General features: G+C 38.9%; 1 protein-coding gene across 1 annotated transcript in view; it reads left to right on the forward strand.

The window, feature by feature from the left end:
- Positions 1-10285: 10285 nt before the first annotated feature.
- The window catches only part of LOC311437983 (uncharacterized protein), a 415393-nt gene continuing 400361 nt past the window's right edge, over positions 10286-25317 (forward strand). Inside the window, exons 1-2 of the mRNA XM_084521887.1 lie at positions 10286-10434; positions 10558-10672. The gene's annotated coding sequence lies outside the window, so the exon portion shown is untranslated. The remainder of the gene's footprint in view (positions 10435-10557; positions 10673-25317) is intronic.

The raw sequence follows: 25317 nt of genomic DNA on the forward strand, positions 1-25317 counted from the left end.
GGGCTGGAGTGGCTCCCTGTGGTGAGGGAAGGCAGGGCAGGAGGTGCCCTCTGAGGGCCTGCCCCTTCCTGGCCCTGCCCTGCCCTGCCAGCCCACCCTTTTTTATTTACTTGACCAAAAAGTCCTCAACTCTTTGTTGACAGGAGACTCGTGGCAAGGCCACCCAATATTAATTTTGAAACAGCAAAGCTTTCCTCAAGATCACCCACCTGTTAATAGATGAATTATCTCGCAAGATAGTGGCATGTAGGTGCTTACCTGCATACCAGAGACTGTGTTCTTGGCAGACCTATTTTGTACTCATTTGCTTTTACAAAAACTTCCTCCCATGTCAGAGGCACACAGAGATAGAGGGCAATCCATTGCCTTCCGTAGCAAACATACTGGCACTGTACGTAAATTGGATTTCCAGATTTTTGCTTACCTTTGCTAAGCCAAAGGGAGGAGGGCCCATCAAGCCATCTTGCTCTACAGATGCTAGTTTATTAAGCTATAATGTCAAAAGTTGTCAAAGCAGAATTACGCTCACTTTTATGAGTTTATCTAGTGTCATATAGTTTAGAAAAACACTGGTGTTAATATTCATTGTATGGCTTAATTGGTTTGATAGTGTAGCAACACCAGTATCATGAGATGCTTGTTATGTAGGTCTTCATGTTTTTTCAAAGTCTTTATTATTATGACAGCAAAGTCTTGTTCATTAAAGTTTCACAATCCATTTTCATTAGGATGAAACTGATTCTGTAAATGAACAGTTGCTCTGAAAAATCAAACCCTTGCAGCTATCACAGGGGAGGTACAAAGTCTGTATTAATTATCAGGAATATGGTGTCGATCGAAGATGTTAATTGCCCTGATGGTTAGTTATTTGGGGAATTGCCATGCATTTCATGCAGGGATAATAAAAATGAATTTTTAAACAAAGAGATCTTAAAATAATATATAATCTGTAGAGAATACCAACATCAAAGGCTTATCTCAAAGCTTTGAATTTTATCTTTGTGGTCCAAAATGTTAAAGATGAACTGAGCAATATTTCAGCTGGTTCAAGTTTGTGAGAGGAAAACAAAACAAGAGTTAATTAACTGTTATTACAAACCTTTTCAACTTTAATTTGACTTTCAAATATTAGCATTTATCTATGAACTATGCTGCTGGGTTTGACAAATTAGCTTTCACAGAACAAGTTTAATTAGGCTTCATTGTGCTTTTATGTCACTTTGCACAGTTCCAGACAATGAATGGATTAACTTACTAAAAGTCATATGTTTAAAAGAATTTGTTGAATGTTAAAAAGGTTGACAAAGTTGCAAAGCTTTACCAGCCTAATGTGGAAAAGATGCATCCTGTTTAGCATGATAACACGCATTCTTTGTAGAGAACAGCTGGTGCTGACATGCACATCCCTGCCTGGCTGCTGTCAATACCCACAGGCTATTTCACCCCCATACCACCCTGAGAAAGTGTGGGATGTGTGTTTACTACCAAAGCCTAATATCTGTAAAAGACAGGAAAGAGAGTGAGCTACAGGTGCACGCCACATGACTCGGTGTATTGGTTCTCTAGCTGGAATAAAATTATCTCAGTGTGAACTTGTATTTCTATTTTATTTTTAGATTTTATTTTTTTTTTTTTTACCAGTGGCATTAGGAATGCTTCGTGTTTATGCCTGAGAGAAAAAAAAAAGAAAAAAAAAAAAAGAAAAAAAAAAAAAGTATGAAACTGTGAAGCAAGATAGTAGCAAGCTGATTTGACTCAACATAATCCCAGGTGAGAGTGGTGAATGTTGTAGAAAAGTATAAATAGATCCTGAAAATTCAGAAATTTGTTCTTGTTGCTCTCCCTTACAAAGGGATATGTGGATATGTCACTTTAGGACTCACTAAGTACAATAGATCCTGTCTGTGTATAGGACAGCTTGATTTGTTGCTGGGTATTAGACCTTTTTTGGTTCTCTCTGACTTCAGTTCCTTCACTGGAGCCACATACATGCTGCTTCTCTGCCTTGCTGGGGATATTGTAGACTTGACTTCTATCTAAACAAGAGCTCAGCAGAATCAGGAAACCTTGACCTGATAGGTGATTTCCTGGAAATTGTGCTCAATAACAAAATATCCTGCCAGTTTATGTCATGGACAGAAAGAGGAGCAGAACTTTTTCTAGGGAGCAGAGCCATGTACCTGACCAGTGAATGCCATGGTGCAGGGAGAAAGAAAGAAATGATTTTGGAAACAGAAGATTCTGAAGACAGTATATTTATGCTTGCTTACCCATTCTAAATCCCCTAGCTGTTTCCTGATGGCCAGTGTAATTTAGGTTAACATCAGGAGTGTGCTAACTCATGGCTGGTTTGCTGTCTGCAAGGTTGTTCAGTGCAGCTGATACTGCACTAGGATCATCCAGTGAGGACATTTAGTTTCCAGACATATCCTGTATTCCATGGGCAAGAAAAAACTATGCCATATATGTTGATTTAGTGGCTCAGTGCCAGTTAAGGATTTTCTCCATGCAGAAGGATTGCCTGGGGGCCTGCTGGTTTTCTGTCTAAAAGATGAGGGTGTGTCCTGCTATCTTTTGGGTGAGAATGCTGCTGGAGACTGTGGGTTAGCTGAGGGAAGAACACTATGAGTGAAAGACAAGAAGAAAGGCCATGCGTGAGAAACTCATAAAATTAAATAAACAAAAACAAACAAACAAACAAAAAAAAGAGGTTAGAAAGATAAGGAAGATAAAATAGGGAAGGAATGTGATGGATGGGACTAGAGGGACCAAGGAAGCCATTATTAAGCAGCACTGAGAAAACAACTAGAAATGCTGCAATGGGGAGAAAACAAAAATTGACCCCAAAAATACATTTTAAGACTGTGATGGCAAACTCAAAAGAAAACAGAAAAACAAGCATCAGGCTTCCACTTAAACCCCAGAAATTCCTGGCTCTCACTAGGTAGCCCAGATCAAGTATCTCTTGAAAGTACTTTTGCACTATTGACCATTTTGTAAATGGTCCTTTATATCCAGGAGAGTAGAGGCAGCTTTAGCCCTATCAATGCACTATAAATTTGCACCTTTACCTCCTTTCTAGCTGGCAAGTGCCATTTACTCTGTTTTTCTGTATACCCATTATTGGAATTTTCCAGTAATTTTGCACAATTTATACAAATATATACAATAGAAGTCTAGATGAAACCAAGTGAGGGAGAAATTGGAAGGAATACACAGTGTGCTTTTATACTTTAAACTCCCATTCCCCTAATCAAGATTTATGAGTGCTCAAGAAGGATGGGCCCACAGTAAACGCCTTTAACATTATCTTATATTTTCCTAAAATTCTACTCAAAGAATACATAAAACATAAGAGGCTACGTGTATGAGAACTGGCTGGAAAATGGAAAAACAATTTATAGAAAACTTTAAAATATTTGACATAGTTTCTGTTTGATAAAGCTGAAAAAAAAAAAAAGTTTGCAAAACACATTCACTATTTTAGAAATCTTTTTTTTTTTTTTTTTTTTTTTTTTCTTTCCTTGCCTTTCTTATTTTTCCCTCTTGGTACTGAATCAGTTTAAATCTATAATATCTACATGTGCTTTTTTCCAACCTCCCAATTTTTCACTCTCTCTTCTCTGTTTTATCTAAATTGGGAAAGTTACAATTGAGAAAAATAAATAAATAAATAAAAATTAGTCTTTTTTATCCTAAGCCCAAGAAATGAAAAAGTTTTCAGTTCCAGAATACAAATATACATGAAACTAAAAACTTTATTTGGCTAAGGAGTATTTCCCAACAGCCTTGACATGTCAGACTCTCAGATGTATCATTGTGGTCTGAAAACACCTTGTAGTACTATGTTCAGTACTTGTCCTGATTGATTCCAAAGAGAGATTTCTAAAGAAGAATAGTGTAAAATATTAAGTAAGGACATCAGGATTTGGTGTGCTTGCATTAAAGTCCCCAGTGTTGGAAAGGTTTATACACTTGCTTTAAATGTGTGCAGTGTAAGTAGGTCCTTTGAAGTCGGTAGAACAAATCTGTAGTTGATATCAATTGCTATTTTTCCACTGATTCCAGGGAAGTGATAACATTTATGGTAGCTGAAGACCTATTCCAAAGGGACTAAACGCTGTTGTAAAGTTGCATGCTTAGAAGCTTTTTCCGAACTTACACCAAGGCTATTTCCTCTTTGTTCCCAGAACGTTCAAGCAGCCTTTTATAGTATTTCATTTCACTGCAGTGATGACAGCAGTTTCATTTCAATGATGGAAGAGAATCCTATACTTCTGTGAAGCATAGAAAGTTATAAACAAAAGGCAAGTGATAAATCAGACCCACATACTATGTTTTGCTTTTATATACATATATATATATAAACACATATATACTTTATATATATATGGTTTGCTGCTTGTACTGGTATGGAATTCTTTCAAGTATGCCTTTGCTCTGTGAAGAGATTGTATTCCCTTGTGCCATTCTTCACTCTACAGAATTGTACATGGATTCTATTAAAATGTGGCTGTTGGGTTGGTGTTTTTTGTTTTGTTTTGTTTGTTTGTTTGTTTGTTTGTTTTCCCTCTTGTTGAAATATGAAATCAAGTAGGATTTTTGTTCCATGTTGTCACGTCTGACAAAGGGCTTACAGAACTATATAAACTGTCAATTTTTGCCGGTGCAGCCCCTTTTCTTACAAGTGTTAATCTGATTTTAGAGTATGCTGATCAGAAACTGCTCTGTGATAATTCCCTGTGTGTTCTCTTGCAACTCCTTGTATGCTTATGCAATTCTAAATGGAGTTTCACTGTGTTTTGTAGCACAATGCAAAACTGTCAATGTTCTTCATGGCTTATTTTCTAACTTTCTCTACTAATTGTCCTCTGGGCATTCAGGGCCTATGGTAACATCAAGATTAATATTTAGGTTGATTTATATTTAACATCATGGTTGATTGATATGGTAACATCAAGATTAATATTTAAGTTGGATATTTAGGTTGATACGAGCAAACCCAGAAATACTTTGGGGGTGAAACCAAAAGTTATGAAGCTATTTTCCAGATGAGCCCTTCCAGAAAATGTGACAAAGGTAAAAGTTGGTAAAAAAGGTAAAAAAGTGAGGGCTGCTGAGTTTTTTTGGGGAAAAAAAAAAAAAAAAAAAAAGGCATCTGCATTAATAAAGATACAAAAATTTGAACTTAGATTCTTCCACACTGGAAATCCTGACAGATGAACTTGGGGGCAACAAACTTCAGCTGTGAACAAGACAGTTGGAAAAGGATCATCAGACACAGCCAAATCATTTTGACATGGCAGTTCTTCCATAAGCAGAACACAAATGTAAGGCTTAGGTTGTCTTTTACTGCTGACTCAGGGAGTATAAGTATTTTCACACTTTTCTGGAAAAAAACAATATGATTTTGGGTAATTAGAAACAGTAGCCTTACTTGTAGACTCAGCAATATATAAACTCTGTAGCTACCTTTTTATCCAAAGCATGGTTCCCAGACCCCAGAAGACATGGCCCAAGGCCAAAATCCCAAACCCACCCTTACTCAGGGGAGAAATTATGGTCTCTTGTTGAAGGAAGAATGTCTGCCTCTAGCTTCTGAGGTAGCAGCAGCTCTGAGTGTACTTAATCCTTTGGGGGAACCCTCTCTTGAATTGCTTTTCTGGAAATTGCTCCCATCAGCTTCAAATACTAAGTCAAGTCACATTCAGTTACCTTCAGCCAGAAACTGGTTTGTTGTATGAAAACAGGGATGGTAAAAGGAGGTAAATTACAGATCCTTAGTTTTTAGGGGAAGGAGGATGAATTATTCCCTTCCCTTGTGAAAATGTAAAGAATGAAAATGTATATTCTCTGGGGGTGTTAATCCTCAAGAAACACGTCACTGCGGGAACTTCTGCATGTACTTACTCTGTGGAGAAAATCTGTCCCTAGCAAAGTATGTACTTCACTCACCAGTAACCTATTGTTACTGCCGATTTTGCAGGTAAATTGTCAACCATTTGCTGAGTCGTTTTGTGCAATCTCTAAATCATTGCAGGCCATCTATTTGAAAAGCGTTAGTGGAGGAAGCATAATGTGCTTTCATGGTAATGTAAAATGCATTAGAAATGAATTGCATGATGCTTACCTCTCAAATTACAGAAAAGACAATGACGGCCATATGTGCAAATGCAAATTATATATAAAAATATCACAGATGAATCCCTGAGCTGTAACACTTGTTGTTCATTTCTATAAATATTAACATATCAGGATTTATTTTGACATACCACAAGGATAAGTGCTAGAACTGACAATAATAATGTATAATTTATGTCCTTCATATTACCTTAACATCACTGTGCTTACATTATTGCATAAATTAATTTAATGTTTCTGACATGCAGCAGATGATTCAAGCATTTGTTCTTTTGTCTTCTACTGTTTTTTGTTGCTGTTTTCCAAATTATAGAATATTATTATACTCTAATGTTTATTTTATGGTACATACAATTCATAAAGTCACTTTAAAGTTCTGAAAGCTTTTATTTAGCACTCAAATAAACATGTGTTGTTATATGATGTGGAAGGAGCATTAAAGCTTTTGTACATTAGATAACTTTATGCTTGTGATGCAAATTGACAATAGCTGAGAAATGCAAAGCTCAGGGTAAGTTGAATCTGCAGCCTGTACTCTTAGGGTATTTAGGAAATGTATGGCTGGTACTAGAGGGAAGGGAGAATCTCTCCCAGATACATATAAAAAGCTCTCAGCTTTATCACAAAATCTGTTGGAAGCTGTCTGTTGGAGCCCCAGTCCAACATTTTTGTTGGACAAAATTACCTGGTCCATTATGAGAAGCAGTGTATCATTGCATGGATTTCATATGGCCACCAAATGCCGTGTTAGTTATTTGTCTTCCAATCATGCTGGGGTTTTGTTTTGCACTTGAGACACTAATTCAATTTTTTATTTCATACAGAAATCCCCCCCTCCTCCCCCCCCAAAAAAAAGCAGAATAACCTCTCTGGGTGTACAGTATCTCTTCTTTAAGTTAGGAATGAATTTCTAAGCACTGGCAATTATATCTCTTAATTTTCTTGCACTGAATAGAATTAAAAAAAAACAAACAAACAAACAAAAAAAACAACACACAAACAAAACAACAAACAAACAAAAAAAAGCAAAAACAAAAACAAACAAACAAACAAAAAAACCACTAGACTGAATCACATTAACAATTTAAAAACCACACACACCTGCACAGTATGGAAGTCTTGTATGTTTGCCCCAAAATCCAGGCCAGTTTATAAGCCTCTCATGTGTTTAGAAAATTAGTGAGAGTCCTCTATAAGAAATAAAAATGATTCAATACCAATGCTAAATATTTAATCATTAGAAGTATCACAGGCTTGCTTGTATTTGTTTACTGCTTCTGTTTGGATGTTAAATAACTGGAGCTAAGGTCAAGATTATGTGTCAGAAATTTGGGAGAGACAGATATGTGAATAATTGTAAACCCAAATCAAATAATATAGACACTGGAAAGATCCACTAAAGACCTAGACACTTGAAATTTCATGGCAGCAACAAATCTACAGGTCCCTGATCTTCGAGGTAGAATCTGTAACCCTAAATCTATGTTTTCTGGATGGTGATAAAGGAAAGTTAGTCACCTCAAAAAATAATCTTCAAAGTAATTGTCATCTGTGCAGGGAGCTACCAGGCAGCAGACAGTAAGGGAATACCAAAGAAGGGTGCTAGTATAAGGTCCTGGGGGTTGGTGGGAGGCCTCCATCTATTAGGATGTGTCTTTTTATGGGATATTCTGGTGTTTAATTTTACCTCCTACGACTACATACGTATTTTACCTTCAGGAGGAAAAGGATTATTTTTTTTTTCTGAATCACCTTTTATGAATTAGTTGATATAATGATATACATAATCTACTTCTGAAAGAAATCTCACTCAAGACTTATTCTTTATTAAGAAACCTGGTAGCAATTTGTTGCATTTGATTGTTTTAAGACGTTAGTAATCATGGCATTAGTTTCCTGTGCTGAAAAACTACTGACAAAGCAGTCCCTTATTTGCTCTATTATAGATTTAAAAATTATAAAAATATATTTAAAATAAATTTGCTTTATTATATAAACTTCAACTTTGCAGAGTATCTTTGCTGAGTATGGGGCTGCTTTGGAGGTGCTGGCTCTGCCACTTCTGATGGTGGCTAACACTGAACAAAGTGACCTATTAGAATTTAGTTGCCACCTAAGTACTTTGAACCCCAAACCAAGCATCCTCAAAGGATGCTGGGAATTAAAACTTCACAGGACTCTGATGTTAGAAGTTCACCTTAAATGACACAGTTTAGATGGTTCAATTTAAATCCCAAGAAAAAACACAATGCTTTCAAAAGGCAGTGTGCTTTGTGCTTATTTAAATCAACTGTGTGAAGGAGCATTACAGAATCACAGAATTTTCTAGGTTGGAAGAGACCTCAAGGTCATCGAGTCCAACCTCCAAACTAACGCTAACAGCCCTCCACTAAACCATATCCCTAAGCTCTACATCTAAAGGTCTTTTAAAGACTTCCAGGGATGGTGACTCCACCACTTCCCTGGGCAGCCTGTTCCAGTGCCTCACAACCCTTTCAGTGAAGAAGTTCTTCCTAACATCTAACCTAAAACACCCCTGGCTCAACTTAAGCCCATTCCCCCTCGTCCTGTCACCAGGCACATGGGAGAACAGGCCAACCCCCACCTCGCTACAGCCTCCCTTGAGGTACCTAAAAAGAGCGATAAGGTCACCCCTGAGCCTCCTCTTCTCCAGGCTGAACAAGCCCAGCTCCCTCAGCCGCTCCTCGTAGGACTTGTTCTCCAGGCCCCTCACCAGCTTCGTCGCCCTTCTCTGGACCCGCTCAAGCACCTCGATGTCCTTCTTGTAGCGAGGGGCCCAAAACTGAACGCAGTACTCGAGGTGCGGCCTCACCAGAGCTGAGTACAGGGGGACGATCACCTCCCTAGCCCTGTTGGTCACGCTGTTCCTGATACAAGCCAGGATACCGTTGGCCTTCTTGGCCACCTGAGCACACTGCTGGCTCATATTCAGCCGACTATCCACCATCACTCCCAGGTCCTTCTCTGCCTGGCAGCTTTCCAACCATTCCTCTCCCAGCCTGTAGCTCTGCTTGGGGTTATTGCGCCCCAGGTGCAGGACCCGGCACTTGGCCTTGTTAAACTTCATGCAGTTGACCTCAGCCCATCGGTGCAGCCTATCCAGATCCTCCTGCAGAGCTTTCCTACCCTCAAGCAGATCGACACACGCACCTAACTTGGTGTCATCTGCGAACTTACTGAGGGTGCACTCGATGCCCTCATCCAGATCATCGATGAAGATATTAAAGAGGACCGGCCCCAGCACCGAGCCCTGGGGGACGCCACTAGTGACTGGCCTCCAACTGGACTTGGCTCCATTCACCACGACTCTTCCAAGTAAATAAAAAACACTCTTGCATTTAATATTTTACCACCAAGTTGTTGTGTTCCCCCCTTCTCCCCAATGCCTGAGATACTGAAATTTTGTCTTATCTGTGTACGTTTCCCACTTTCACTTGACACTAGTCTCAGCAGTGATAGAAAATATAAAGTTCCTACTTTTTTGTTTTATTTAGATGTAAATGAATCCCTGACTTTGATTTGGTCTTTTTCCCTCACTAGCAGGAATAGTACCATGCACTTTTTTGATTATTGTTTTTGATTGTGAATTAAGGGCAAAGGAGTTACTAAAGAAAATTAAGAAACTGCTCTGCATAAACTGAATTTGAGTAATATCATCCAAATTTTACTGATGGAGAGGCAATTGTGTTCTGTAGTGTCTAACCACAGAAGCTGCCCTCTGACCAGAGCAGAATAGCTTCTTAAATGTGCAGTGGGAGCAGCCTTGTCTGGTATCTGGTGCAGCAGCAGAAATTGCCTCCCACGCAGAAAGGAGAGATCCCAGTTTGAAAGAGAACTACAGACAGGAGGCAATAATACTTGAGAAAAACAGAAAAATTGATAAGTGGATGTAGGTGGTAGTAGTTCAACACTTTAAAGAGCAACTTCAGCAGTATATCAGAAGTAGCATGCTAAAAAAAAGTCCTTCAGAATGAGCAATGAGCAGCTGGGCAAAGACCATAAAGAGGGGTGGAACTGCAGCTGATAGCAATTACTAGCAGGCGTGTCAGCTGCAAACCTGAGAAGAGACCAGATGCTCAAAAGTTTGGTGGAGAGTATGGAAAGGTAACACACCTGAAATCACTAGAGAAGGGAGGCAGAGTGGTAGCTCAACGTCTTCCTGTTTGGTTTTGTGTCTTGTGATATGCTTTTCAGTAAGCCATCAGAGTGGGGAAGAAAGGTCAGAAAAGATGTGAAGATGTTGAGAGAAGGCTTCTGCAAAAAGGAAAGAAGGTGAGATGGGGGGAGGTAGTAGCAAAAAGAACAAAGCAGAAAGAAAGGAAAGATCTGTAGTATCTTTTAGGGAGAAGCTTTGCAATGATGTGCTAACATACACACCTCCACTTCAACAAACAGAATAACCAGCTGTGGTGGTAAAAGGTGTTGTGTGAGATATGCGAAGCAATGTATTAAGAAGAGTCCTAATACTAACTTCAGGAAGAACTTCAGGAAGCAGTATTGAAGGGACTAGGTAAATTTGTAAATTTCTCTGTGTGTTTTTTTTTTTTTTTTTCTTTTCTTTTCTTTTCTCTTCTGTTAGGTGGTTATGGCTATGCTCTCAGACAACAACCCCTTGCTCTCCCCAGATTGGCAAACTGCTGTTATGTTGAGAGCAAAAGCATGCCTACGCTTGAAAGTCAGTGACGGTAGAGCTGTAAAAGTATGTAACACCACTGAAATGTCCCCAGTCTGTACACAGCTGTACTGGCAAAACTAACTCCCAAGAGAGAAATTAGCTATGTTGGCAAAAGTTCCATTTTGCCAGTAAAACCACATCTACGCTAGGGCCTTTTGCCAACACAGCTGTGTGGATTGCAAATCCCATGTCCTCATGCCCCTGACTTTCTGCTAGCAAAAGTTTAGTGTAAAACTTGCCTCAGAAAGTAAATAATAGGGAGATTCACTTGTATTTATTCAAAGCAACTCGATTTTAATATAGAAAGTAAGGCAAAATCTCCATAATGTTACAGCTTATTCAATCTCTAACTAGAGCTTTTCTTACTTTCAGTTCTTAAACATTGATTTTTATTTTGTGTTGAGCACTTTAATACCAAATTATCAAAAACGCAATCTGGTAACCTGAGCCACATTACAACTTCAATACAGCACTGCCTTATTCTGTGCTAAACCACAGCTCTTTGATAAAAACTGTGATAAAGAGCTACATTGTACAAAACACAGTACAGCCAGCTGCAAATATTCCAGGGCTATCCAGTAGTAAATAGCATAAAGTATAGAATGTGTGGAGGCTAATGCTCTCATTCATTTCTGGATGTATTTTTTTTTTTTTTTTAAAGTAGAAATCAGATAAAGAAAGCTATGTAAAATCTGCCTACCATCAGCTGAAGGCATCAAGAAAACTGAGCGATTTCATCATTTATCTGCCAAACGAGAACATGGCGCAAATATAGATGTGCTTTCAGAGCTCGTAAACTAGATTTAAGAGTGAACTAAAACTACAGATCCTTTCTGTTCCTCTGTCCTCTGAAAAATTGGGGTTGGACCCTGCTTTTTAGGGTCAAGTAATACTGATTTTAGCACTTCAAATGAGAAAGCCTCACACCGTTAGTGCCACTGAGGTATGTTAGTTAAAAATAAATCTTCAGAAAGTGTTTATGCATAAAGGATGTGAAGGTGTAGGTTATTTGCAAGAGGCCTGTGTAAGGAATGAGGATGGGGTACAGTATATGTCCCCAGCTTGTTTGTTGGTGAATCTGATGCAGGTTCCCTTTCCAAATGGGAATAGAAAATAAGTGAAGTAGCTTTCAAACTATATAGACATGAACAAGTGCAACCAGAACAGAATATTTGTGATCTTTGAGCTCTAGTGTTCCTGAGCTACATGAATACTAACAGGCAAATGAAAAGTAAAAGCCAGTAGTTCCAGGAGCATGGGAACAATGGCAGACTGCTTTTTGTGGAATTACATATGAAGCTTGATAGTGAAATTGGGTGCTTTTCCATAGCTTGGAAGGCTCTCCTGCCTTTACCCTGAAGCAGGCAATTCTTTTGCTCTTTCCAGTGTAAACTTTTCTGGGGCCCACTGAGTGCACAAGCCTTGCAAAATGTAAAAGCTTGCAGCTTTTCCTGCCATTGACAGCCTGTTTTCAGTCAATACTAGTTGGTACTAGTTCCACTTGGAAGTGTGGCTGATATGAGAAGCTTTGGAGAAAAACAGATAAATGTGATTAAATCAGCCTTTTCTAATGAGGAAATCTGTTTGCATATCTATAAAGGAAGAGAGTTTTTGGTGATTCTTTCTTAAAAGAGATCGCTTAGTAGGTAGAATACCTTTTTCCAAAATACTTCTCGTGTCTAATGAGACAGTTATAGGAAAACTGTCTCTTGCCAGGCATATTGTGAAGTAGTGCCAGAGGCTTGCTGGCTTTGAGGCACGTTAGGAGTTATTCATAACTCAGTGTGGGTACCTACTGGTTCTGGAATGTGCAAAACGATTTTTTGAAACCCACACAATCTTCAGAAAGCAGTCATATTTGATGTAGGCTTTTCATGCGATAGAGGCCATGCATAAGAAATCGTAGCATACATAAATAGTGCTAAGGCTTGAAATTCCAGTTATTTCCCAAGGAAACAGTGCCTAGTTTATTTTTTATTATTATTTTTAATAAATATATATATTTATTTTGGTCATGCTGCAGTCATGAGATGAGAGTGGGACGTATGATGTTCATTGTATTTTTGACATGGTGAAAACTACACTTATTGCTGTAGCTCTGAGTGAATATCTGTGATATTTAATTATGGCAGTAGCACCAAAGCATTAAAATGAATTTCTGCACAGTCACAACTTGTCAGGAAGAAAGATTAAACTTGGATAGGTTTAAGTAGTTTCTGTTTTCTTTTCCTGAAGTCGTTAACACAAACTAGGCCTGAATCTGGCTCTGTTGAAAAACAGCATCTCTACTGAAGATCCATGAAAGATATTAGTGCTAATGCAAGGAATTTTGACGATCTGTTTTTAGTTAACAATGAGTAGCTTTAGGTGTAGATGGTAAAACTAGAATTTGATCTTTTAAAAACAAATGAACAAACAAACAAAAAATCACCACACCTTCATTGTCATATGTTAAATTTTTTTGAGACCTAAGAAACCTAAAGAAAAATTCAAAATAATAGGGTGAATGGGATCACTAAAATCTATGCAGGGTATTCAGAAACACTGCCAGAGACTTGATGTGACTCTGGGTGATAACCTATCCATCAGAATACATGGATTTGACACGCTACCCAGCATAGGCTATATCATCATGGTACCTGTCTAAGATCAGGAAATAATTTCCCATGTTTACTGATGATGGATCAGTATCAATTACTGGAAAAGGATGGGTGAAGGTCTCTGAAGTGAATAGGCATGGTATGAAAAGCTGACAAAGCATGTTGTCAAATGTGCTAGCATTACTGCCATAGAGCCTTGGGCTACTTGTCAGAGAAATATGTATTTCTAACCAAAGTCTGTGTGCTTTTCTACAAATAATAATAAAAATCATCTTGAAATGAATTTTGTTCTGAAAAAGTTAAATTTTTGAATCTCTCCTGAAACTGTAGGTACCTTTTGTTTGATTTCTAATGTCCTGGAGATGGTTGCAACATGATACTTTTCATAAGCTTCAGGCCAGCACATCTCTAAATATATTTCTTTCCATGGTGATAAAATAACATTTTCATGAAAGCCCGAGTTTGTAGGGGACCTTCTTAGTCATAAAATGCTTCCGGCCCCCTGATAACATTAAATAAATAAAGAATTTGCCTGCTCTTCTCACTACAGAGATGCATCCCATATGTTTGTTGTGCTTATTGTCAGTAAAAGGAGAGGTCAAACAGTTATTCCTTCCTGTACTGTTTTGTGTCACTGCACAGGAGATATTCCAGAGAAGTTCGGGGTCTCACATTCCAGCAGCGAGGAACTTGCCCGCTCCGTGACAGAAAAAGAGTTGCTTCTTTGCTTTTTCTTTTGCTCGGGGAAGGTCCTTTTAACTACCTCTAAGTTAGGAAGTAAATAAATGGTGTTTTGACAGTGTTTTCACATTACGCAGAAAATGTGAAGTTTACAGGGGATCAGTGGGATAAATAACTTCCTTTCTGCAAGTGGTTCAGTGTGTGGCTCTGGACATGATGGAGCAATTTGAGTTGGCGTCAATTAAAGGTCAAACAGATGGTTATCCCTTTGCTTGCCTTGGGGCAGATGTGCTCGTTTGTGTTGTCTTTTTTTTAAATTGCAGTTACCCAGTACACAACAATGGGTGATGTACAGCAAGGTTCTGATGCCTTCCCCGTATTTTTTCTACCTGAGAAAGTATGTTCTTGGGCTCTAGAAACTCCCTGGTTTGCTCTAGTACAGAGTCTCTCTCTTGGTGAGAAGACAAGATATGAGAAGAGGAATTACTGAATGGCAAAATAGTCATGAGCTGCATTTACTGAATGCTTTTTTGGGGCTTCAAACTAGATGACCCAACCCTGAGGACTGTCCTGAATTCAGTGGAAGCAAAGTTTGGGGATTGATGGTTAGGTGACTGTTTTTTCTTCTGCTCTTTCCTTTCTTTGGCTATCCTACTTGTAAAAGTCCTAGTTTTAAAACAAACAATCCACAACTCCTGCTGAGCAGGGAAGGTTGGGCATCCCCATTACATGGTTAGAGAAGAAAACTGGGGTGTGTTTTTGGCTACCTGTCCAGTAAATCTGTGGTGATTCAAAGCAGGAGTGATGTACTCTGTCTCCTCCTTGGTATGCAGGAACAAAGGGTTTGCTGTTTGCCTTCGTAAATGTGGGACACCCACTGTTGTGATTATTCAGAGCTCTGGTATAGAGAGGAGCAGACTGCAACCTGTAGGGGTGTTTGTCACTGTGTGTGATCCATGTGTGTGATTAAAGGTGGCTATCAGGTTAAAAGTGCTCCAGAAAATAGTAGGAATGATAAGCTCCTCGAGAGACGATTTGGTGATGTGGGAATCACCCTTAAGAGGAAGATGAAGTGCAGAAATTGAGGTGGATCCCTAGTCAGATAGTGCATGGTAAAGAGAAGGGTGGGCAGTACAGAGAGTGAGGAGAAGAGTAGTACATGGGAAGTGAGAAAGGTGAAGAGTGGGGAGGAAAAAAACTAAAACAAACAAAAAAACAACAACAAAGAAAAGCAACTTGCTTGTTTGTAATGGACTTTGAAATGCAGAGGGGAAGAAAAATGAAGCTTCAAAATGCAAATTTGTTGTTTTATAAATCATGTGGAGCTGCCAGAGGAACCCCTTTCGCCTAAGTAACCAAGATAATTTTATTTTTTATTCTTTGAACTGCAGTTCATCCACTATCTTAGCTGATGTGAGTTACAAGCCTTTACAAAATGGGCAGGTATTGCAAGCAAAGTTGACCTGTACAGTAAGAGCATTTTTCAACAGGGTGTGTGGAAATGTCTTTCAGGCTGAGAAAGCTGGGGTTGTTCAGGCTGGAGAAGAGAAGGCTCTGGGGAGACCTTATAACAACCTTCCAATACCTAAAGAAGGCCTAAAGGAAAACTGGGGAGGGATTCTTTATCTGGGAATATAGTGATAGGACAAGGAGTAATGGCTTTCAACTAAACAAGGGGAGGTTTAGGTTAGACATCCGTGACATCAGACATGGATTAGGAAGGAATTCTTCACTCAGAGGCTGGTGAGGCCCTGGAACAGACTGCCCAGAGAAGTTGTGGATGCCCCATCCTTGGAAGTGCTCAAGGCCAGGCTGGATGGGGCCTTTCGGCATTCTGGTCTGGTGGGAGGTGTCCCTGCCCATGGCAGGGGGTTGGGACTGGGTGGGCTGTAAGGTCCCTTCCAACCCAAACCATTCTGTGATTCTATGAAATGATTTGGCTCCACGAGATTAGTCTCCTTAAAGTAAAGTTTCATGTTAAAAAGAGAGGGAGAGGGAGGCCTGGGAGCAATTGCACAATTTTAAGTAGTAAGGGTGGAAATTTGATAAAGCCTCAAACCACACAGGAGGTTTAATTATTCCTCATTCACAAGATGGATTATGCATTGACTTATGAAATTCAACTTTTTCTGATGTTCTAAAATCGTGTTTACTTTCTAGTACATCTTTGACTTCCTACCATTCACCTTTCTGCATTATAAGCAAGCAATACAATGGAGAGATGGTAGCACCCTGGTACATATGTTTCTTTGAAGCCTTCCCCCTGCATGGATGTCCTTGTTTCCTTGCAATGATTTTTCAGTGTGTACTTTTACTTGAGAGAGAAGAATGTGTAATCAGTCACTGCTAATTTTAATTGAGGGTATTTCTCAAGATGAAGGATGCTGTGGGACTGACACTTCTGGCAGAAATTTGTTCACAAACCTGAGCGTTAGGCCAGTATTTCTACTCGGCTGTGAGAACTGCTGGCACGCAGTAAACAGAGTAAATGGATAGTGTGTCTAGTCCAGTGTGTTTTCTCTGACAATTGCCAGAAGCAGAGCTATTTTGGAGAAAGTCCTGCTTCTGCAACTCTGTTGTGGTAGGAAATGTCCTGCAGAACTACTCTGAAAACTAACTTTACTATAAACAGAAGTAATAGCCCCAAAATATTTTTCTGCTTTAGAGAATGTAAGTGTTCTTATTGACACAAGTGGTCTCTGTTTTTGCTTATGTTATGTTGAGCTATTAAATAATTGTTAGTAGTAACAATTGTGTGAGTTATATTTACGCACATTCAATGGGATGCTAAAATAAATTACTTGCATAATTGTGCAAAATGGAAATGAACAATTATATATATTTTTTCTCAAGTATGTCATTGCTAACTGTAATTTACCAAGAAACAATTAAGGACAGCATGGGGGACAGGAAGGAAAGGAGGTAGGGAGGGGGACTGAACAGCAGAAGATGACTATATAGAGGAAGGGAAGGAGCAAGTTAACACTGAACACTCAAGAGCAAGTGGTATGAATTGGTCATGAATAGATTTAGGTCAAAAACTGGAAGCAGACTTAACTGTCAGAGCAGTGAGAGACTAGAGCTGCCTTCCATGAGCCCCGTGGACCAAAATTACCATTTCCAAGATGGAAGCCTAACTGTTCATGAAAGGCCTTATATAAAATGTGCAGCTATGAGGCCAGGAGCTGATAGTCCAGGTAGTTCTCAAGTTCTGTTTCTTCAGTAGGCTTGTGTGTCCAGTTATCCTGTGTATGGTTTGGAAATGATCATAAAGTAACTGTAAGATGATATTTATTTTTGCATGTTAAACCCTAACCTTATGTATTGATAGTAGACAGTTAAAAGTTGGACTATGTTGCACAAAAGCAATGTCCCTCCATCCCCCTCCCCTCCCAAATACACAAACAAACAAGAACCCCTGACAAATTCTTTTATTTCCCAAAATATACTATTAATAATAAACATCATGGTAATGACTATGAGGCTAGAGCTCATCTCACATTCAGAAGGTGGGAGTCTTTACTAAGTATTTCTCTTTTTTCCTTATCAGCAGTTATTTTATATGCAGTTGCATTATAACACTAGACAGTAAATGTAGTAGTTAAGCAGATTTAATTTATTAAAAAAAAAAAAAAAAAACAACAAAACTTTTCATGTGAGACCCAATTCTCCTCTGTACTTAAAATAGTCAGAGAGACGTGGGCAGAATTTGTGTTAAGGTTATTATAGTCCAGTTGGTGAGACATAATTTTTAGTCTTTGTTTAAATCCAGACACAAAAATAATACTTTTTTTTTTTTTTTTTTTAAATAACAGGAGAGAGTTTGCTCACAAGCCAATTGATTCATGAATCCATCTGTTCAGACCAGTATATTATGCACTGTTAGTCAGGAAACTCATGAAAAATGAAAAGTGGTGTTATCATATTAGAGAAGTTTGCTCTCTTTGGCGATACATGTATAATGCCAGCTCCAATAATCGACTAGACTTCTTCCCACTACTTTCAGAAGCCTGCAGGCTAAATGGAAGTGAATGCCGTGGGCATTATGGTCTTGATTATATGGTGTATCCATTTTCATATCCTGGATGTCTGACCATAGCCTCTGGGCATCTGTAACAGAGGAGCAGGTCTATGAACTCATGCATTTGTTACTTGTATCTACAGCTGCACATTATAATGGTTTGGAGCACTTCTGCTGTTAAGATTGCTCTAAGAACTATTTTGAGTAAGTCACCCTCAATGGCTAATTTTGTTCTGGCTATTAGGTTACACAGGTACAGCTCCTCATTAGATCCCAGCTATTTTTCCCTGAGATTGCCATGCTTTCCAAGTTCTGTTTTCATCACTTCTTTCACTCCTGTTATTCTAATAATCTGTGTCCCCATGGGCACTAGAAAGCTTACACAAGCTTGAGCCGCTTGGAACAATGTTTTAGTATTAAGTTTGTATGAAGAGTATGTGGGGTGTCATGCAGGAGGCAATAAAAGAGCAAGGGACAAGGAAGAGGCATACAATTTGTATTTCACTTTGATAGTTTTATGCAAAACGATGTCTTGATTTTTCATTCCAAACTCAATGTTTCTATTGTAGGGAGGGGAAGAAAAAAAGTAAAACTAAAAATATTTTCCCAGTTTAATGCACTAGTTCCAGTTTCTGGGTTTTTGATTTTTCAATTTACACACATTTATTTACATACATTTATCAAAGTGCAAGAGGAGACATTTTTGCTTGACTTTTCCATGGAAAATTCTTGATAGAGCTGGTAGGGGCTAACAAGACAGGTTACAAACTCAGAATAAAGAAACTAAGCAATCTTTGTAATTTTTGTCAGCTGGCTTGCTTTTCCATCGCCAAACTCCTCTATATTTCCTGTCTTCTCCTGTGTCTTATTTCTGAAACAATTCTGGTTCTTCTCAATATTATATTTCCTCCAAAGCATTGTGTAGCCTAGCTATTGACAGTTTCCCCAGCATATATGTAGCAAACTGCTCATCTGTGTCATGAGTAATCAAAGTTTTCATTGAGGAGCTTTGAGCCTGTGGGTACAAAAATATATTTAAACAATTATTTTTCCCTTTTTTTATGAAATTATGTGTGTGTATATATATATATATATATATATATAGGAGTACTTTTAAAGAGAGATTAACATTGGTAATAGTTTAAATAAATGTTTCTGTGTGGTGACATAGAATCAGTTAGGTTGGAAAAGCCCTTCAAGACCGTTGAGTCCAACTGTCAGCCTAGTCCCATCACTAAGCCATGCCCCTAAGTGCCACCTCCATGTCTCTTAAATACCTCCAGGAGTGGGGATACTCCACCACTTCCCTGGGCAGCCTGCTTTGATGCTTGACCACCCTCTCTGTAAAGAAATTTTTCCTGATGTCGAATCTAAAACTCTCCTGGTGCAACTTGAGACTGTTTCTCACATCCTTTTACCCATCACCTGAGAAAAGGCTTAGGGCTATTTGACCTGCCTGGCTTTCTTTCTCTAGTTTGCTGTGCTGTTCTGCACAGAAGCAGAATATAGTATCTGCATTTGCAGAAATAGAAGGTGTGGTTTTCTTTCCAACTGTCTGTCTGTGCAGAAGAGCAACTTTGCACACCTGTGCTTTTGCAGTGGTGGTGTTGCTTGGCACATGCATCCCCAGGTCACCTGATTCTTTTTAAAAACAGACAGCCTGAAATCTTGACTCCTGATACTTCTGCTTAGTGTCATCCACTCACCTAGCCGGTTCAAGCAGGGAACCAGACTGCTTCAAAAGATGGGGCATGCTATCTCTAGCCTTGGAGAAAAGGATTCTGTCAATGTGACTGCCTGATCTATATTCCTGGTTTTGCTACAAAGCTATGAAGATTTGGGAGATTCGTCAAAAGTAAAGAGTGAAAAGATTGAGAATAAGCTGACTGGGTAAGGGTGAGAGAGGTGAGGATGTTTTGGTGAAAGCCCTTCAAGTGTCCTGTGCAATTATCTGAAATTTTGTATGTGGTGTTTGAATGGGAGAGGTTATCCTGGACACAACAGGAAAGAGTATTTCCATTGTAGGGTTCATTGTTTCAAAAGACAGGAAAAAAATCTTTGTACTATTCCCATTTTACAGAAAGTAGTAGGAGAGAGACAAACTATGTAGCTCAACATTGCCCAGGAAGCAAATGATAAAGCAGGGGACACAGCTCGAAGCTTTCATGTCCCAGTCAGCATCCTAAACAAGGCCCAGCTTTTAAGAGGCACATGTCCTGAATACTGTTATTAGTAATGATTTGCATAATGGCTTGTAGTCCTGTTTCAATATCATAGCACGGGACTCACTCTTCTTATGTGAAAATGACCTGGACTTGTATCAGCTGTAGTAAAATACTGTTGCAGTGAAGGCTGTGAAGAGGGAGGAGGGAGGGAGTATGAGTCTAAAAATAAGAAATATGTACAGTACATAATTCTAACAATGTTATCTGAAAGACAGTAAAAATAGACTCAATTAGATATTGTCAGAGCTTTTTTCTCCATGCAGCTGCCTAACCAAATATGACAATTTTTCAACAATATAAAAGTTCTAACACAATGCATGATACATTGTACTGAATTCATTAACGCTTTGCTACCTTAAACATCATTGTAAAGAAGGAAAATAATGTAAGAGAAGCTTGTCATTTTTTTTGTTGTTGTTCCTTTTGTTTCTGTGACATGTTTAGAATTGCATGCCTGTGAGAGTTTTGTGATCTAAATTTAATGATCCTAAAAGGGATTTAGTAAGATATTGTTCTTTTCTCCTGCAGACATCCCTAGGCTGAATGCTACATGAAAAGTATGACTCAATTATACACACACACACACACACACACACAAAGTAATTTGTCTTTAAAAATAAAAAGCTTTTTCATGCAGTATTCCCACGGGTATGTAGCCTTAGTGTAGAGCTTTCTTAGCAATGGTATAATTCTCATATAGAATGAGAATTTGTATGCAGTGTGCAAAATATCTGTGCGTGTATGTACCCCCCATTTTCAGGAATGAAGATATCACAGTGATAGCTGATATATTTGGCTTTGATTTAGCATGGAGATCCATAGTTTTCTGCTCACATGCGATACTGTCAAATTTTAGGATTAATATAGGGTATAGTGGGTCACAGTGCAGATACTGAAGCTTTAAAATTCAGACCTTCAGCTGTTAATTTGTATTGTGCTGAAACGTTGCATCCAGTTTTAATCTTTGCTGTGCAGATTAGCTTTTTTGTTATGATTCTTTCCAGAGTACTATTTTCAAGATAGGCATTTGCAATTGTATTGGGGGTTATGTTAGATTTCAAAGTAGGACTAACATGTTCAGTCTTTACGGAATCACAGAACAGCTGAAGTCAGAAGGGACCTCTGGAGGTCCAACACCACTGCCTAAACAGGGCCACCCAGAGCAGGTTGCCCAGGACCATGTCCAGACAGCCTTTGAGTATCTCCAAGAATGGAGACTCCACAGCCTCTCTGGACATCTTGTGCTCAGTAAGGAACAGTAAGGAATTTTCCTGATGTTCAGCTGGACCTGCCTGTGTTCCAGTTTGTGCTGGTTGCTTCTTGTCCTGGCACTGGGCACCACTGAAGTGAGCCTGGCTCCATCTTCTTTGCACCTTCCCTCTGATAAAATTCCCTCTGAGCCTTCTCTTCTCCATACCACACAGTCCCAGCTCTCTCAGCATCTCCTCGCAGAAGAGGTGCTCCACACCCTTTGTCATATTCATGGCTCTTCTTGGACTCTTTCCAGTAGACCCATCTCTCTCTTCTTCTACAAAGCCTACAACTGGCCACATTACTACAGGTGGGACCTTGCCAGTGCTGTGTAGGGAAGAAGGATCACTTCCCTTGACCTGCTGTGTGCCTTACCGCAGCCCAGAATAGGTAGCTGCCTTTGCTGCAAGTGCACATTTCTAGCTTATGTTCAAGTTGGTGTCCACCAGGGCCTTTCTGTAAAGCTGCTTTCCAGATGTACATCATATAAAGTAAAAAACAATACAAACAAAAATACCACTGCATGTGCACACGCACAGAGAAAACATATTTAAAAAAGCCAGAAAAAAAAGCAAAAGGGCCACTGGGGAAAAAAAAACACAAAAAGAAAAATAAAAAGCACAAAGAAAAGACAAAACAAACAAACACCAACAGAAACAGGCACCGGGATTTAAAAAAAAAAAAAAAAAAAAAAAAAAAAAGAACCAGGAAACTTTAAAAAAAAATAAAAGGCACGAAGAGAGGAAAAAAAAAAGAACAGCTCCTAGAAAAGAAAAAACATAAAAGCACCCAAAAAAATAAAAGAAAAAACATAAAAGCACCCAGAAAAGAAAAAGCAAATTGGCACCAAGGAAAAAGAAAAGAAAAAAAACACTAAGAGAAGAAAAGAAAAAGTAGAAAAGCACCAAGGAGGAGAAAAAGAAACACAGAAATGCACCAACAAAAAGAAAAAGAAAAAACAAAAGCACCAAGGAATAGGAGGGAAAAAAAAAAAAAAAAAACAACATGTAAAGACACCCAGAGAAAAGGGGGAAAAAGAAAAGCACCAAGAAAAACAAAACAAAAAAACAGAAAAGCATCATGAAAAGGAAAAAAGCATGAAAAGGAAGAAAAGGAGAAAAAAAAGACAAAAAAAAGGGGGAAAAGAACCAAAATGAACAAAATGCAAAAGGGAAAAAATAATAAAAAAAAAATCAATAAAAGAAGGAAAACCAAAGAGGTAACAATAAAATAAAATAAAAAAGCAGCAAGAAAGGAAAAAAAAAAAAAAACAGTAAGAAACCAAAAATGCATCAAGACAAGAAAACAAACAAACAAACAAACAAAAAAAATCAAAACAGAAAAAGCACCAAGAAAAGAAAAAAGAATACAAAAAGGCACCAAGAAAAGGAAAACCAAAAGAAAAAGCCCCCCCAAAAAAACAAACGCCAAGAAAAGAAAAAAAAATAGAAAAAAGAAAAAAAGAAAAAAAAAAAAACAAAAAAAAGCACCAAGAAAGGAGAGAAAAGGAAAAAAAACAAAAAAAAGCAGCAAGGGAAAAAAAGAAAGAAAGAAAAAAAGCAACAAGAAAACAAACAAAAACATCAAGGGGAAAAAAAAAATAAAAGCACCAAGGGAAAGGAAAATGAAAAAACACAAAGGAGAAAAAAAAAGGCATGGAAGGAAAAACAAAAAAAGAAAAAACCAGCAAGGAAATAAAAAGAAAAAAATCAGCAGGGGAAAAAGTGAAAAAGAAAAAATCATCAAGGAATATATGCAAAGAAAAAAAAAAAGACTAAAAGCCCCAAAGGTGGAAAAAAAGAGAAAAAATAAAAAAGTGCTGGGGGGGGGGGGGGATTAAAAAAGAAAAAACAGTGCCAAGGGGAGGGGAAGAAAAGGAAAAAGAAAATACAGTGCTAAGGGGGAAAAAAAAAAAAAAAAAAGGAAAAGAAGTGCCAATGGGGTGGGGGGGGAGAAAAAGAAGAGGAAAAAAAAGTGCTGGTGGGGAAGAAGTGCCTCGGGGTGGGAGGGGAGGAAGAGAAAAAGAAAAAAGCACCAAGGGAGAAAAAATTAAAGAAGTGCCAAGGGGGGGGAAAAGAAAAAAGGCACCAAGGGGAAAAAAAGAAAAGGAATAAAAAGTGCCAAGGGGGATTTAAAAAAAAAAAAAAAAAAAAGAGAGAGGGAAAAGAAAAAAAAAAAAAAAAAAAAAAAGAGAAAAAAACATGCCAGGGGCTTTGGTTGGGAGGAAGAAAAAAGCAAAAAGCACTAAAGGAGGTGGGGGGGGGGGGGGGGGGGGCGGGAGAGGAAGAAAAAAAAGCACCAAGAAAAGACAAAAAGCAATGAATGTGGTGTTGGAGTTTTGAAGCACCCTGTGCAAAGGTGATGCTCTTGTGTTCCACTTTATTTTTGACATGAGCAGTTCACCTGTCCACGCTGGCAAGAATGGATGAAGGCAAGAAACCAAGAGCTTCACCTGGGCATCTCCCCTGAGGCCTGGAGGCAGGCTGGATGAACTGGAGATGTGTCAGGCAGCACCCAGGGAGGATACGAGGAACAGGGGTGATTCTAAAGACGTATTAAATAGAAGAATAGAAATTATGGAAATTCTGATTATTTTGAGTGCTGTAGTAAAAGTGTACATGCTGAAGTATGCCTCTAGGCATGAGGAAATGAACCCCATCCCCACCAGAGGCAGTGCTGCATGCATCTGCCTTCACAGCAGTTGAGTTTATGCTGTGTCCTGGTGAAAAGTCACAGAAAGTTGATGGGCAAACATATTTGTTGAGTGCGGAGGGACTTCTGAAAACATCAAGTTTCTTTCTGCATAAACCTGTTGAGTTCCTTCTTTTTACCGTTCCACTGTGGGCAGTGATCATTCCAGCTGAGCTGAATATACCCTTCTGTCTTCAACGGGAATTTCTGTAACAAAATCTATAATTCAATTTCAATTTAAACCCTGTGGACTTGTACACCTATGCTAATGAAACATTTCTGTTGCACCTATCCAGACTTAAAGCATACAAGACCTATAGAAGAACCTACACAAACAAAAAGTCCCAAAGGGCTTTGTGGATGTTTTGCAGCGTGGTCAGTTGAATTTTTCAACCCACATGGATTTTTCCAGTTGCATTTATGGTCTGAGAGGAACCATCAGGGAATGCGCTGGACCTCTGCATCTGGTCCTATAAGACATCAGCAGAAACCTGGGTGAGCACAGCATACCACTAAAACCTGCTTACGGAGTGTTGTAGTGACAGGACAAGGAGTGATGGCTTTCAACTAAAAGAGGGTAGGTTTAGATTAGATATGGGGAATAAATTCTTCACTCTGACGGTGGTGAGGCCCTGGAACAGCCTGCCCAGAGAAGCTGTGGATGCCCCATGAAGTGCTCAAGGGGCTTTGGGCAACTTGGTCTCATGGGAGGCATCCCTGCCTGTTGCGGGGGTTGGGACTGGGTGGGCTGTAAGGTCCCTTTCAACCCAAAGCAGTCTGTGATTCTGTGAGTCCATCTTGTCAGGTATGGCAGTCTGCTTTTGGTCGCACTTTTGGTAATTCTTTGGCAATCCTGAGGCAGCCCGTTAGAAGGCTCCACGACAGCCATCTTCAGAGGGTAAATCGGCAAGATAACAAAGTACATGCTGCTAAGCTCTGTGAGTTACGTGCCGCCACTTCTGCTTTGGGAACGCGCAGTTTACTAATCCTTTATTTGGGGATACAAAATCT

This window comes from Aythya ferina (assembly GCF_964211825.1).
Source record: "Aythya ferina genome assembly, chromosome: 5".
In the NCBI taxonomy this organism is placed as follows: Eukaryota; Metazoa; Chordata; class Aves; order Anseriformes; family Anatidae; genus Aythya; species Aythya ferina.